This window comes from Spea bombifrons, chromosome 3 (genome assembly GCF_027358695.1).
Source record: "Spea bombifrons isolate aSpeBom1 chromosome 3, aSpeBom1.2.pri, whole genome shotgun sequence".
NCBI classification, from domain to species: Eukaryota; Metazoa; Chordata; class Amphibia; order Anura; family Pelobatidae; genus Spea; species Spea bombifrons.
In genome coordinates, this window is record NC_071089.1 from 103,121,287 (window position 1) to 103,136,554 (window position 15,268).

General features: G+C 40.4%; 1 protein-coding gene across 1 annotated transcript in view; it reads left to right on the plus strand.

Annotated features, from left to right (window-relative positions):
- The first annotated feature begins 9,727 nt into the window (after window positions 1–9,727).
- The window catches only part of ZBTB38 (zinc finger and BTB domain containing 38), a 21,081-nt gene continuing 15,540 nt past the window's right edge, over window positions 9,728–15,268 (plus strand). The window contains exon 1 of the mRNA XM_053459791.1: window positions 9,728–10,303. The gene's annotated coding sequence lies outside the window, so the exon portion shown is untranslated. The remainder of the gene's footprint in view (window positions 10,304–15,268) is intronic.

Here is a 15,268-nt window from a genome sequence, read left to right on the forward strand (position 1 = left end):
TAAAGCTTACGGTCCAGCCAAAAGGATTGAATCATTGTGCAAATGCACAAGTTGTGAAGTAGATCTGTATCTGAGGTATGTGCATTTGAAACAGAAGTCACTTGCTTTAAAGCCTACTATATTAGCTAATTTGGGGGTATTATAGCTTATATAAAGGAGTTTGTAAAGAATATCCTGAAAATATGCTATTGAAAGTGATTTGAGGCACATTTGCAGGTTTTTCCCATACACGAAAATTGTGTTTGATCATTTAAAGGATCGGATGGTAGTTTAGAGTAAATAATTGAGAAAGGTCTTTAGGTAACATAATGCCGAAATGAGTATTGCTTGGGAGGACCACCTAAATGGGCAATTGAGTTCTCATATGCCACTGATGTATTCAGAAGTTGAGTGCAGGTAGTGCATTCAACCATGCAAGTCACGGCACGGGCCCCCATTGCAGCTGCGACCCCTGCAGTTACGCCACTGGTTCAAGCCTCTGCCTTTAGCTACAAAAGGGTCTTCTGTAAATTGTATAATGCAACAAATCTAAATCTAGGACAAATTTGCATCAAAAGAACAATGTTTTTTGTTCCTCTTTTCATATCTACTCCGGAGCTTCTATTTTCTTTAGAGCTTTAATTTTTTTTAACGTTTATGGGAACATAACCTGGACATTCTGTTGAAATTCGTTGTTTTTACTCCTCTGGTACTACAGTCGTAATATTATTGGGAATTTCTATGTGATCAAATGTTCTGATTCTTTCCCTAGATCTTTGACAGTAAGCATGTAAGTCACAAAGAACTACTAATCCAACTACAAATAATAGTACAACTGTAGGGTCATGGGGTGCATCTGCAGCTAGTACCTTTGTCTCATGAGGTCCAGATGCACTACATCCCCTACAATTGCTCGCTTCATGCAGCCAACACATTGCCAGGGACACAAGGGTCAGCTCTTTACTCACACCACCGTCTGTTATAAAGATGCGTTCTGTGTCCAATGCTGATTTCTGTAATGATACAACAAATCTCTAATTACATTTCAGATACATTTTTATGGGTTATCAATCAGGTATAAATTGTGTGTGTCCAAGGACAATGTCCAATGATAACCCTGCAGGTTCATATCCAATCACATCCCCACGGAAGCAATAATATGGCTGGTATTTTTTTAATGGTGGAAACCATAGTGAGGACTCTTTGAAGGGGTGATACTAGTCTTGAACACGAAAGATAAATTTGGAGGTTTGCAGTAACTTGTTTATGTAACAAACTACTTATTTTAGAAACAAACTACCATTCCATCTTGGGCCACCAGGGGGCCCCAAAAGCATGAATACCACTAAATCCTTGATTTATGTATGAGTGCCTGCTCGCCATTTTAAAGTACACGTACGAAAGAAAATTTTTTTGGGGGGTTGGGAGGCTGATTATCCTCAAAATTAAATAAGAATTAAAGCCAAGTGTGTATTATTAGCATATAGTGGTGGTGTATGAAACCTCTGAACCTGAAGGCCCCTTTCCCCCTCTACCTACCCAACAATCACAGCAAGAACCAATTAATATCTCTCAAAACAGGCTGTAAAACATCATTGAAACAAATCATCTCAAAATTTATGACAGCAGGATAAGGCTATTTGTAAGACCTCGACCTCAAGATGTTTACTGTAGATTGGCTGTAGAAGATGGGAACATTAAATTCCTTCTACGTCATCTGCCCCCTTTTGTGTATAAGGGAAAATGTGTTTTCTTTACTTCAAATACAAGTTATAAATTGTAGCGGTACATGGGTGACTCTGCAAGTACTATTTGGTTTCTGTGACCATTCTGCTTCATTCAAAAATAATAAATTAGAAATCCCTTTGTTCACTTTTAGCACTTCTGCGGTTCTCATCTCCTTTTCATGGAGTGAGGTTGTTTTACATGGGGCTGTGGCAGGAGAATTAGTTCATCATGTAGGTAGCAGGACACATGCCTCTCCTTACGGAGGGCCCCTGTGCCCATCTGGTACAAGGTACGCGAGAATTGAGAGTTTTCTAAGAGGAGCATATTTACTCAGATGAGTTTGTTTTGTGAGTGGGCATGGAGTGGGTTGTTGCTGTGTAGCCAAGCTTGCTGGTGGCCACAGACCGCAAACAGAGCGTGATTTCCGTGGACATCCTGTCTGCAGAGTGTCTATGATGATCGGAAAGTATGGTGTAGCCGAGAAGCTTGTCAGAATTAATCTAGGCAGCTACCCATTTGTAGCCAGGGCCAGAAGCACGAGGATACGGAACCCTGTCCAGGAACCAGTTGGGTTGACCTGGCCTCTGAACCCAGGGGAGATTGAGGAAAAGGGACCTTGGAGAGTCCTACATGTAAGGATGTTTGTGTGGACATAAGTGTGTACCCAGCTACCGTATCTTGATACCGGAGAGTAAGTGTAGTAAAAGGAGTTCCTGCTAAGATTTATGTGGTATCCCTTTTTATTTGCCTGTTAATATTTGTATGCCATGTCTTTTATATATAGACTTGTGCATTTGTATTCTTACAAACTTTTTTTTTAAAGAAAATTGCATATTTTGTGCGTTCGTACGAAACAACGAAAAGGAGGACTATCTCTTAACCCCTTAAGACAAAGCCCGTACACGTACAGGCTCAAAATGCATTTTCCTTAAGGGGTAAAGAAACAAAGGAAACCGTTGCGAAGGTGACGAAAATATGTTTGGATTCGATAGATTTGTTGCCATATGTACCCGCCATTATAAGCCATTTTGGTGCCATTACAAGCCATTTTGATGGGAAGGACTGTGTATGGGAGGGTACATATCAATGACTGATAGGTAGAAGTAGCCAAAATAATGAGGGTGGTCGCATTGGTTGTTATGGATGTGATTGATGGGTCCCCTCTCCCTCCCTACCCCCCCTTCTCACGATCTCCCCTCTCCCTCCCTACCCCCCTTCTCACGATCTCCCCTCTCCCTCCCTACCCCCCCTTCTCATGATCTACCCTCTCCCTCCCTACCACCCTTTGTAGAGCACTTACCGTCAACTCCTGTGTTGGGAACGTGAGGCGTTTGTCTCGGGTGCCGGCGCTTCACTGCTGAGCGCCGGCATATGACGTTACAATACTGCACGTTAATAGTTTATTTTAGTGCAGCAAATTTTCCTGTTGTGGAGTGGATTGGAGAAGCTGTAGTGACTACTGTAGTGTATTACAGGGACTGCAGCAAACATTTTCCCCCTGTTCCCGAGTAGAGTTTAGTTGGTTAAGACAGTTGCCCATTTACGCTACTAGCTGAATCTGAATCTCTCTATCTTATCTATTATTCTTCATTGATGAATAAATATTGGGGACAAAACCAGACATTATAATATTGGGGAAATCCGGTCCTGCTCCTGCCTATGATGTGCCAGCGTCTGCCTGCCCTTGCCCAGTGCTCTACTACTACTGCTGCTGCACCTCTTTGACAGCCCTAACTATGGGGGAACCTTTTTTTTTTATTATTATTTTTTTATAATGAAAGGTGAGTCCAGAATGTGTCAGGGACCTCCCCCTTTTGGGAACGCCCCCCGAATGTCGTTCCAAATAAAAAAAGACCTCTGAATTTCACCTGAAACAAACAACCAGGGCAATTTGTTGCCCGAAAACAAATGTGGCAAAAAGAAAACAAAAATTTGTCCAAATCACTTTGCCCTGCACATGTCTAGTTATAAATCTACCATGTCAATTATATAAATGGATACCACATGTTATATAATGAATCAAATAAGTCTATATGTGTTATTAAATCCTATCCATCCAATGTTTGCTCCCCATATTGGAATTACGCTCCTATAAGAAAACCATGATGCGATAACCAAACTCTTATAGAAGTGCAGGTTACATAGATTAATTGGTAACACACATAGAAATGCCAATCTTTCTTGACTGTGTTTATTCAAGGACAGAAATGAGATGTTACAGTGAAGTAAAAAATGATTTGATCTTCTGATTTTGTAAGTTTGCTCACTGACAAAGACATGATCAGTCTATAATTTTAATGGAAGGTTTATTTGAACAGCGAGAGACAGAATAACAACAAAAAATTCAGAATAATGCATTTCAGATAAGTTATGAATTGATTTGCATTTTACTCAGTGAAATAAGTATTTGACCCCTTTGAAAAACATGACTTAGTACTTGGTGGCAAAACCCTTGGCAATCACGGAGGTCAGACGTTTCTTGTATTTGGCCACCAGGTTTGCACACATCTCAGGAGGGATTTTGTCCCAATCCTCTTTGCAGATCCTCTCCAAGTCATAAAGGTTTGGAGGCTGATATTTGGCAACTTGAACCTCCAGCTCCCTCCACAGATTTTCTATGGGATTGAGGTCTGGGGACTGGCCAGGCCACTCCAGGACCCAGGGGCGTACCTAGAGTATTTGGCACCCGGGGCGGATCCTGTAAGTGGCACCCCCCCCCAAATGTAAAGACATCTACAAAATTATGTTGGCAAGAATATTTATTGCACCAATTTGTAAACTGTATGTCAACTGTAAACAACAAGAAATCTGAAAAAATAAATTAATAACTTATAAGTAAAATAAATATGTTTAAATAACATTTACTGAACATATAATAGTGCTTTCTTTAATAACCCCCCCAAAAAAACAACAAACACAACAAGTTTCTAAGAAGACCTAACAAATGAGTGACAAACATTACAAATTAAGTACTGGCTAAGCAGCTAAAGACACTATAAACTAAAAAAAATTCTGATATTATAATCAGGAGTCACCATAACATTGTTCTCTTTTCATTTAAGCATTTGCATATATAGTGGTGTTGCCATGTCGACTCATGATTATATATACCATATGAACCAGACACTGACTGTGGTATAGCATGACACCTATCACTATATACTGAGCCAGGCAGTGACGGTGGTACAGCATAATGCCTATCACTCTATACTGAGACAGACATTGACGGTGGCGCAGCTTAAGTAATTTCATTATATATTGAGGCAAACATTACTGAGCCAGATACTACAGTGCAACAGCATAACACCTATCACTATAACTGAGCCAGATATTGATGGTGGTACAGCATAACCGCTATCTTTATATACTGAGCTAGACACTTATAGTAGTACAACATAACTATCATTATACACTGAGGCAGACATTGACAGTTGTGCAGCACAACTGCTATCATTATATACTGAGACACGCGCTGACAGTAGTACAACATAACTGTTTCCATTATATACTGAGGCACGCGCTGACGGTGGTACAACATAACTGTTATTATATACTGAGGCCCACATTGCCGGTGATACAGGATAACACCTATCACTTTATACTGAGCACACATTGACGGTGGGGCAGCGTTCTCTACAAAAGAGAAAAAGATATAGAACATTTCTGCAACTTATAGACATTGGCTAACTAGAAGTCAAGAAAAGTATACCATATAGATCTAACCATTACACTCATCACATCAATGGTAAATAATATTAAACAGATATTAACTATAATAGAAATAATATGGGTTAGCATACCTGGGAACTTATCATGGAGACCTCCAGGAGAAGCGCTGCTTCTCCAGGTCAACACCAAATCTTCTGGGTTGCCAGGTCCTGGCAAACCCCGCTCTCTGCCCATTTCCACTTTAAAAAGTGGTGTTTCTCGCAATCTCAGCAGAAACACTCAATGACATCGGCAGTGTCATGGAACTAAGGCTGCAGACAACTGTTTATCGTGTTCTGGGTTTGTTTTTTCCCCTGTTCCACCTTTCCCACAGGAGTATAATCACACCCTTACGTTACCAGTCCCATTGGTTCCCCGTTTTCCTTGCCCCATGCCTGACTGGGTCTTAACCCTAATGCTCTGGAACTGTTTAGAGGCTAGGATCCATAGCAGTGCCGCTGACTTTAACTCTAAATATCTTGGGCGCCCATGACCCACCAGATCCCTCTTTTGTATATCTGCCAAATGAGTGGTGGGGTACCAGCCAGGGGTGATTGAGAGAGGGAGCTCAGTAGGAAACCCTGTTTTGAAGCACCTCCGTTAGACTGAGGTTCAGCATCTGCGGCTTTGGAGCCTCCACCCAGTTGTATTGCGGACTGTCCTGGAAAACTTTCAAGTTGCTGCTGCCCAGGGTCCACACCACGGATCACGCCGCTTTCTGGACCTAACAATCTAGGGCCTAGAGCTATACATCGATATCTCTGGATCGCCGCCACTCCCTCAGGATCACCCCAAAAACAGTGACTTGGTGTTATGCGGGCATTACTGTGTTTGATGGTCGGATTGTGGCACCAGGCTGTCTGGACAGGGTATTGTTTAGTTAATTTGATGATGCTCCTTATCTGATGAGTGGTGTATATAAGGCTACTTATTCCTTCAATAAAGTATTCTTGTTTTCAACCTCAACATTGGTTTTGTCTGATGATTGGGGTGGGCTGCTATGACAACTTATTGTCCTTTTCAGGACAATATAAGCTAACCACAGCACCAGCACAACTCCATTATATTGCTGTCCTGCTTCGTCTTGCTGGCGCTGGTCTCGTCTAGCTCTGAAGGGGTTAAAAGCTGAAGTCTCAGACCGAGGGAAGCACGTCTTGACAGACGGGACCGACATCAATGGGCAGTCTTGGTCGCGTCCCTTAAGGGTAGGCTCCAGATAGCTGGAGCCCACAGGTTCTCAGGTATGTAGTTTAGGATCCACCATACGGAAGCTCAATCTCTGTTATATGTCTAAAGGTCTCTTGCTCCTCATTCCTCTGGAGTTCAGGATGCCTAGCTTCAGGTGCTAAGAGCTTCAGTCTCTGTAGCCGGCTCAGCATAAATGGTTAGTTCCTCAACCTTCTTCTCCATCTCTATTTTCTATTTCATTAGAATCTATTGGAGTACTTCTCTGATGGGAGCCTTTTCGGGGGGCTCTTATGATCATCTTCCTCTTCCTTTTGTCCGGCAATGCTTTCTCATTTTGACGGTTCCCTTAAATTTCTGCTCAAGCGGGATGCCTGTAGCACATGGAAGAGGGGTCTTGGGAGTGGGGGGCTACAGTGGGAGAAGGAGAGCTTGGTGTCACTACAAAGGTTGAGGGGAGTTGGGGAGGGAGGAGAGTAGAGCAAAAGGGGGTTAGAGACAGCAGGAAGGAGGAGAGTTGCTGTCTTTTCCAGGGTGTTAAAAAGAGGGGCCTTGGCTTCCAAATGAGCCAGTGTAGTCTTGGCAACATGGGTGGGGGCTGCTGCTGAGATCCCCTGCTTGGCTTATATTGCTGGGAGAACAACACTTTTCTTTTGTAGGACTGGGGTTCTTGCTGCTGCTTGTGCATATGTCCTTGTTCCTTACGATCAGTGTTCCCTCTAAGCTGTGCGCTTGTGCGCGCGCACATAGCTTTTTAAGAGAGCGCACACGTCCAAAAATTGTGCGCACAACAGTTTTTCCCCAAAAAAGAAAATAAGAATATTTTTTTTTTGAAACTTTATGCGGCGCGGATATTGTGTGCACAAAATTTTTGCTCTGTGAAAAGTTTTGCACAAGAGACATTTTCTGCGCACGCCAACTAAGAAAAATTAGATGGAACATTGCTTACGATCCTGCTGTTTACCTTCTTCAGCTTTAGATTTACTTACCACATTCAGCTATAGATGCATTCCACTCTCAATCAGACACACACACATCCACCTCTCTCAGCCACATAAACACACACCACTTTCAGCCACATACATACACATTATTTATATTTATATATATATATATATATATATATATATATATACACACATACACTAAGACTCACAATGTCTTGATCAATTTATCTGAGCACTTCTACCATTTAGAGGCAGCAAAGTCATATAACGTCATTGAACACCAGCTTCCTGGATACCGACAGGAGAGTGATCCAACACCACAGATCACTTTCCTTCATTAATCTATGCAGTACTAGCAGATGGATCTGGCATTTTATGGATGTTGTGCTTGCCTTTATTCTATGGGCAGTATTAGAACCATAACTGCAATATTCTCACAACTATGACTACAATTTCAGGCCCTGACAAGCTCACCAGGACCTGCTTATTGTTCATGGAGCATTGACTGCCACAGTCTTGCGTGCTGTCATTCTATTAGTGCAGGGTTACATTAGGCAGGGTCACATTTTGTCACATGGTTTTGTGTTACCTGTCCCCACTGAGCTGCCACCTCCTGGATATTGACAGCAGAGAGATCAGAACCTGTGGACCACTCTTCTATCGGGACTATTACTGAGTGAGGCAACGTTTAGATTTTCTATTTTGCTGCTGCAAATCAGGACATTAAAAATGCCCCTATCACAGTAATGAGGGTCAAATTCCTTAAATTAAGCACTTTCCTATAAAAATTGCGACATCATGAAACATCCTTCTCTGTTATGTGCAGGTTTCATGATTTACGTTCTGAACATATAATGTTCAAGCTATGCCCATCTCATATGTACCGGTACTTAATTTAGGAATTAGTCAAAAGAGGCAGCATTTGGGACCTAAGTCCTACTTTTCCATGACTATCATGAACTTGAGACTGTTGGCACCTATTCCCCCAACTGCTCTTACTGCAGTATGCAGATTCTACCCATACCTCCTCCTATAACATTTTCCATAACTCTGTAGCTGCATACAACACAGAAGCCTTTTTTTCTTTTGCACTGGTATTTAAGAACAATGGCCCCTTAGTTAATGAATTCTTCCTGCTTCTTTACACCACGGATGAAGCATCCTTAAAATGTTCTGGAGTACGCAGTACAGGCAGTCAGATGGTTAACATGCTTTCCATTTTGTAGGTGCATCCAGTTTAATAATCGCTCCGCTTTGGCTTCATATTGTAATGTAGGTCACTGTGCTTGGCTTATGCAACAGAAAACTCCACTCCATAAAAGAGCAGAATCAGAAGGATTCAATTCTATCTCAGGAGGAAATAAGATTTCTTTAGTACGCATTTTCCTGTGCGACTGAGCAGCTGTAATGCTGATATATTTAGCATTTGCAAAGCTTGTGGTAAGCGGGGTGTTGCCTAAATACAATTAGCCGGTCAGATGACTGGATCTCTGCTTCTGTGGCTCGGAACTGATCCTGCGTTTAATAAAACTTCGACTGCAGACCTGTTAACCAAATATGCAGCGACTGCAACTGGATACAGGGTCATGTTGTAACTCCTGACTCAAGAGGACATTTCCTATACAGAAGACAATGTTTATCTTATAGGTTTTTTTCTCGCAGGATGCAACGCCACAATATCTATTCCTCCCACGACAGCCTCGGATTGGTCTTGTCAACAGCATCAGTATCTGCCAGAATTCTGTTGTATAAGATTTTTTGACCACACGGCTATATCTTTTGTGAATTTGTGTTTTAAGCCAAGGATTCTTTTTTTGTTTTTCATATTCTGCCTCTCTTCCAACCCGGGTTAATTCCAGGTTATGGGAGCCTTGCACGTCACTTTTGCCGTAAATTCCATACTGCGTATAAGGTGAGCTTGCTGTGCTCTTCATCCCCTGTAAATCATGCTACAGGATGTATCTCCTGCAACCGTGAAATGGCAGGAAAGATTAATGCCCTCGCCTCTGAATGCTGAGCTCTGAATCCATTATATGCTGCTGACTGTTCTTACTGTCAGTATGTAAATACTGTGTCTGACAAAACACGCTACACCTCCTCCTGCCTCGCAGTTCCATGTCTAAACATTACATCATCATTTTATAGACTGCACTTTCATCGTCATCTTAGGCAAAAGAGAGCTCAAAAAAATTACAAGAAAAAGCAGAGGCTCCAAATAAAAAACAGATGGTATTAATCTTGCAGTTAATCCTGCCTTGTGTTTACCCAGCTAAATAATGTATGCTGTATTGTTAATTAATGTGAATATCAAATTAAAGCACTTGGAAACTAATATTCTTTCCATGCAGGTAGGAGGGACTGAAAACAAATCTATTTTTAACTCTTGCGTAGCTCTGTAGTCTCTTGTGTATGCGGAAGTTGTGGGAAAAGGTTGGACTTTCTGGGGATATGAGAAGTGGCCCTTTGCGGTGTTCAATTTTCCTACCATTCTACGCTGCTACAGATCTATGGAATACCAGCATGAAGAAAACCAGGAAGTGGATTACAGTTCCTTCCACAATCCGTTCCCTGATGGCAAATCCATTTCTCATGAATACCATCCGTCCGATGTGCTTTTCAGCTGATCCTACCGACAGCTCCTCAGAACCATGAAGCGAAGATCGAATTAAAAGGTTTATTTTTGTCCATGACTGCGCAATACGCAGGAAGACCGAATGTATGTTTTTTCTTAACGCGTCCTTAAATGGTTCATACAGGTAGGTTAAAAGTGCATGCTATTGTCATTGACGTTTGTATGCAGCGCCAACAACATACCGTAAGGTCTACACCAAAAACCAAAAGGCTAACGTATATAGCACAAGGGCATTCTTTGACAATACAGAAATAACTATAACTGGTGCTCTAAAGATTATAAAAAAGCAACATTTTAATTGACTGCATGATTCACCTGTACTGGGTACGGACCTAATGAGATGCGCGTTGCCCTTTCTGTATATCGGAAACAAAAAATCTATGCGTATATTCTGATTACATGAACAAAACCTAGTATCTGTTGCTTTAGTGCACAAGACTCATTTCGGTATGTAAGGTGTACTGCACAGTATGGCGGACAGCATATAGCACAATTTAACTGTTCAGTCTGGTTATTCAAGAAAAGGCGAGTATTATTTATCATTATATGCTATTTTCACTAAAATATATAATTTTACTTAAATACTAATGAAGGAAAAGCTACTTGCAATATTCCAGCATGTGAGACCAACGCAGATCTTAATTCCTGCAGTGTGCAAATAAAAAAAACAAAAAAAAAATAAGCAAGGCCTTTTCCTGACAGTAACCCCTTCGTATCCATGTTGCTATTGTTACTGAGGGGTCTTATCCGCTAATATTCGCTAAGCAACAAGCTTTACCGCCAATGGCATAACCGGATCCCAGACTGTTAATCTGTCATAAAGGGGGACCCCATTTTATGTCTTGTTTTAATTAACAGCAGCTGGAATTGCCCTTGTGAAGTATTTTCATAAACGGAAAATGCCATTTAAAAATGTCCTGAAGATGTCATTGTTTAGAGGCCTGTATACGCCACGCCAGCATAAGAGGGGTTAAATATCTAACATGACGCATCATGTTTTTATACAAGTTAAGTAATCCAGTCCGAACAGGGTGGGTTTTTTGGGGGGGATTTTTCTAAATATTCACTGTCTCGCTGGATGTCTGCATTTTAGCTGCTTTAAGATTGCGATTCTGCGTCTATGATGATCTCTCTGGGCTGGGCCCTTGCCTTGTTTCTGTGGCAACGGAATTTTTTTTTTTGCTAAATGGTTTTAACACCGTGAGGAAAAAAATATTTCTAAAAAAAATTCCATCAGGCAAATAGCAGGCACATTTCCAAAACATGCAGTTACATTATTTTTCTTTTTTTATTATTTTCTTTTCCTCAAGGGGTTAGAGATGATTTAGCACATGCTGCATGTACTGTATTCTAAGCTCTCTGGAATAGTATTCAATGTATTTCTAGTGTACAGCTACATATATGTATGTTTTCAGCAGGCAGAACAATCAATGGATATTAACCCATTAGGCTCCAGATAACAATTACACTGGAGAAATGCCGCCGTCAAAGTAGTTGCACGACACACAACTTAAATATTATTGTGTGTCGATAACATTCGGAATCCCTGTAAGTAGATGGGTGGTGTCCGTTTACTGCGTCACGTTCACAGATGATCAGTTTTTTAGTAAGATTTCTGTTTGGTTTCTCCAAGACAGCAGGCGACAGATGAACAGATATTTGTGGCAGTAAAGGCTCATTCACAGTATTTTACGTATCCCTGACATTCATTCTTTTGTCGTACATGCTGAGCTAGGGGCGAGGCAATGATCTGCAGCGGCCATTTTGATTTCTCTACACATGCTGCAAAATGGTTTCCTGAATCTTGAACGGAATGACGTAGCACTTTTTGTGCTTTGGATGGATTGAGCATCATTAGTACGGAGCGCTGAATCACTAGAAATAACAAAGATTTAGATGTTAAACTGTAATTCTACATTTTGTCAAGGGCCTTAAATTAACTCTTTTAAGTTTTTTGTAACTAATTTTTAGTTGGCGTGTTATGGTGCTTTTTAAAATACTTTTTTGACAACTGTAGAAATCTAAAAATGCATATTACATGTTTTCTACAAATTACTTGCTCATTAGATAGATGTAAGAGGACATTATTTTAACGATTTAATACCGTATTATGGCATATAGACCAGAAGTGTTTCGGCCTCCGTGTTCTCGATCAGCTAAACCAGAATGTATATTTGTGAATAACCTGACGCAGCTTTATATTTTTCATGATTCATGAAGCAAAATACATAATGTATTATAAAGCTTTGTGATTTCCTGGATGGGAAAACACATTTCAGGATGTATTTATTTTTACCTAATCACAGATGCTATTCTAAAACAGTCTCTTTTCTAGAACTGAAGATTTCAGATTTTTTTATGTCATAGTGGACCACGCATATTCTTAGTTACATATTACTAAGCTTGACCAAACAGCAGAAGTTGTTAGCAAAAAAAGATTCTAGTCAGGATAAAAGGATGTTATATATATGGATATTTTTTTTAGCCGTCATATGCATATCCTCCAGGTTGGATATACATCCAGTGCATTCTATTTGCTGCCCCTTTGCAGTGGCGCTAATATAGATAGAACTTTCTTTGTGCCAAACTGACATTGGCTTCAAATACTAACTCTTACCTATTTAAGCACAATTATTCTGTTGTAGTAACTTGTGATGGTAATAAAATGGCTCACAAGGACATTCTGAAGTGGATCACCTGTATAGAGGAAGAGATTTAAACTACAGAATGTCAGTAACTAAAGCACCAACTCGGATGTTACATACAGGTCTGTCAACGTTGCAGGGCTGGCTTTGGGGTGATTTCCTTTTTCACGTATACACAGTAGCCGGCAGTTCCTGCTAATCAGAAATCTGGCCAGGCCAATGGCCTATTATTGGGGGTAGTGTATTATTATTGCCGCTCTGTCCTAAGATTTTAAAGTCATTCTTATCACTTCTTTTTAGTTAACTACATTTCTAAACGGAAGTATTGCATTGCACTATTGATCTATGTATACTGGAATACAGATATTTGCACTTTGAAAATGCCAATAAGCCAGAAGGCTGGTTCTAGAATCTTCTAAAGGTGTAAATTTATAAAGCACTTCAAAGAGCCATCATGCTCCTTTTCCCTGTGGGAGCCTTGGGGTGTTCTTCTACCTGGATAAATTATTCAGTTGATGTTTTCATTACATTTGAAACCCCCTATCACTCAGCTTTTTTCCTTTCTGCAAAGAACCCTTGTTAATGAGTCAAACGCCCCAAATCAGCATGTGATATTATGTAGTTGGAACCCACTTATATGGATAAACTTACCAAACATAGTTCCAAAAAGGAAATTAAAAATCCAAGACCATTAACAGTCTAAAAATATTATGGCAGGAAGCAGACAGGAGAATTTAAGCCAAGAGATCCGAGGGAGACATGATGAGTTTAACTGGAACCTGTGTATTTATATATATATATATATAGACTGAACATCCTTTAAAGCACAAGGAGTTTGTCAGAGATCTTTAAGAACCACTTGTTTTCTAGGGTAAAATGAAAGCCAATTCCAGATCTAGTTAAAATGGAATTTTCCTCAAAACAGCAGCAAAACCAATATACGATATAAACAAAATAACTCATTGTTCCTCTGAGCACTAACTAAACACAGGGTTTTTTCTCTTTAGGTTGGGGTGGCTTCCCACTTCCCAACAAAACACTGCAACCAAACATTATGAAACCAGCAAGGTTTTTTGCTCAGCAGCTTTCTTGGCTGGAATAAGGAGGAGAGTGAATTGCACCAAGCTTGTCTTTTTAAACCCTCCTAATTAGACCAGGTGAGCTGTAGTTAGTCACCTGTAAATCCTGGTCTGGATTTTATAAGGCTGTTGGAGCACCAGCCCACCCAGCTCTTCTGGATACTCCACCCCAGGGACCCATCACACAATTTATAAGTCTCATACTTATATTTTATTTATTTATTGTGCTTATCTTTCCCTGGGGCTTCAATTTTACTTGTAAGGTAAAACAGAAGTAGCCAAAGTATATACAGCCCAGCCACTACTGTACCAGGCTTTCTGTAACAATATATATATATATATTATATATGAATACGCACCACTCTCAGCAGCAAAATAACACCTTTCCCATTAAGAATCACCATCAGTGCGTCAGATGTCCCACCTTGAACCTCCCTGCTACTGTCAGTGGTTTTGTGAGGTCAGTGGTTTAGCAGTTGAGGTCTAGGTCTTAGTAATTCACTAACTGACACCCTAGGTATCTGACACCACAAGAGAGATGTGGGCCAACAGTGATGTAATATCTGTACCTATGGCAGAAGAGTATACTAACCTGGTTCTACGTATGGTTGCTTTTCAAGTACTGACATACTACAGTGATAAGTACAATAACGCAAAAAAAAAAACAACTACCACTTCTTACTGTCTAACTATTGCAGTTGTGCTCCAACCTTACCACCTTAGACTGTAAAGATCATATGCTAAGCATATTATTTCCATGCAAATAAGTAACAATAGGCATTAAATTCTGCTGGACTGGTAACATGTTTTATCTACTGTAAGGAGGCTAGGGATACATGCCAAGCATTTTAGTAATAGTTACAAAACTGCTTTTCATTTCAAATGCACCATCCATCCAAGTTTCGAAAGGACTATGCTAATTTGCTTCCCTCTTAGCATCCAAAAAAAGTATGTGATACCGTTAGGCCAATGTTCCTTCGAGTAAAATAGTCATATAAGGTTTGGAGAACTCTAGCACTGCATAACAGTCCATACCTGGGAGGTACCATGATGTAATGCTGGATGTTAGGGTTTTTCTCTTAATTTCAAGGTTCCATGGTGACTCCCACTAGGCAACCTAATTACTACTATGCTATGGGTTAAATACATATATAAACACAAGTGACACAAATAAGCATATCTTCATTTTCTAATAAAGCTCTAGAGCTTATCCAAAGGATAATAACCTAACAGACCTCAGAATCAGTGGACAAAGCATGTGCATTTATAAATTGGGACTTCCTTTATTACGAGCTTTATCTTACCTAAGCTTTTAGTACTGATTCAACCAACCAGAATACATTGTATAGATACACAGTATGGTAG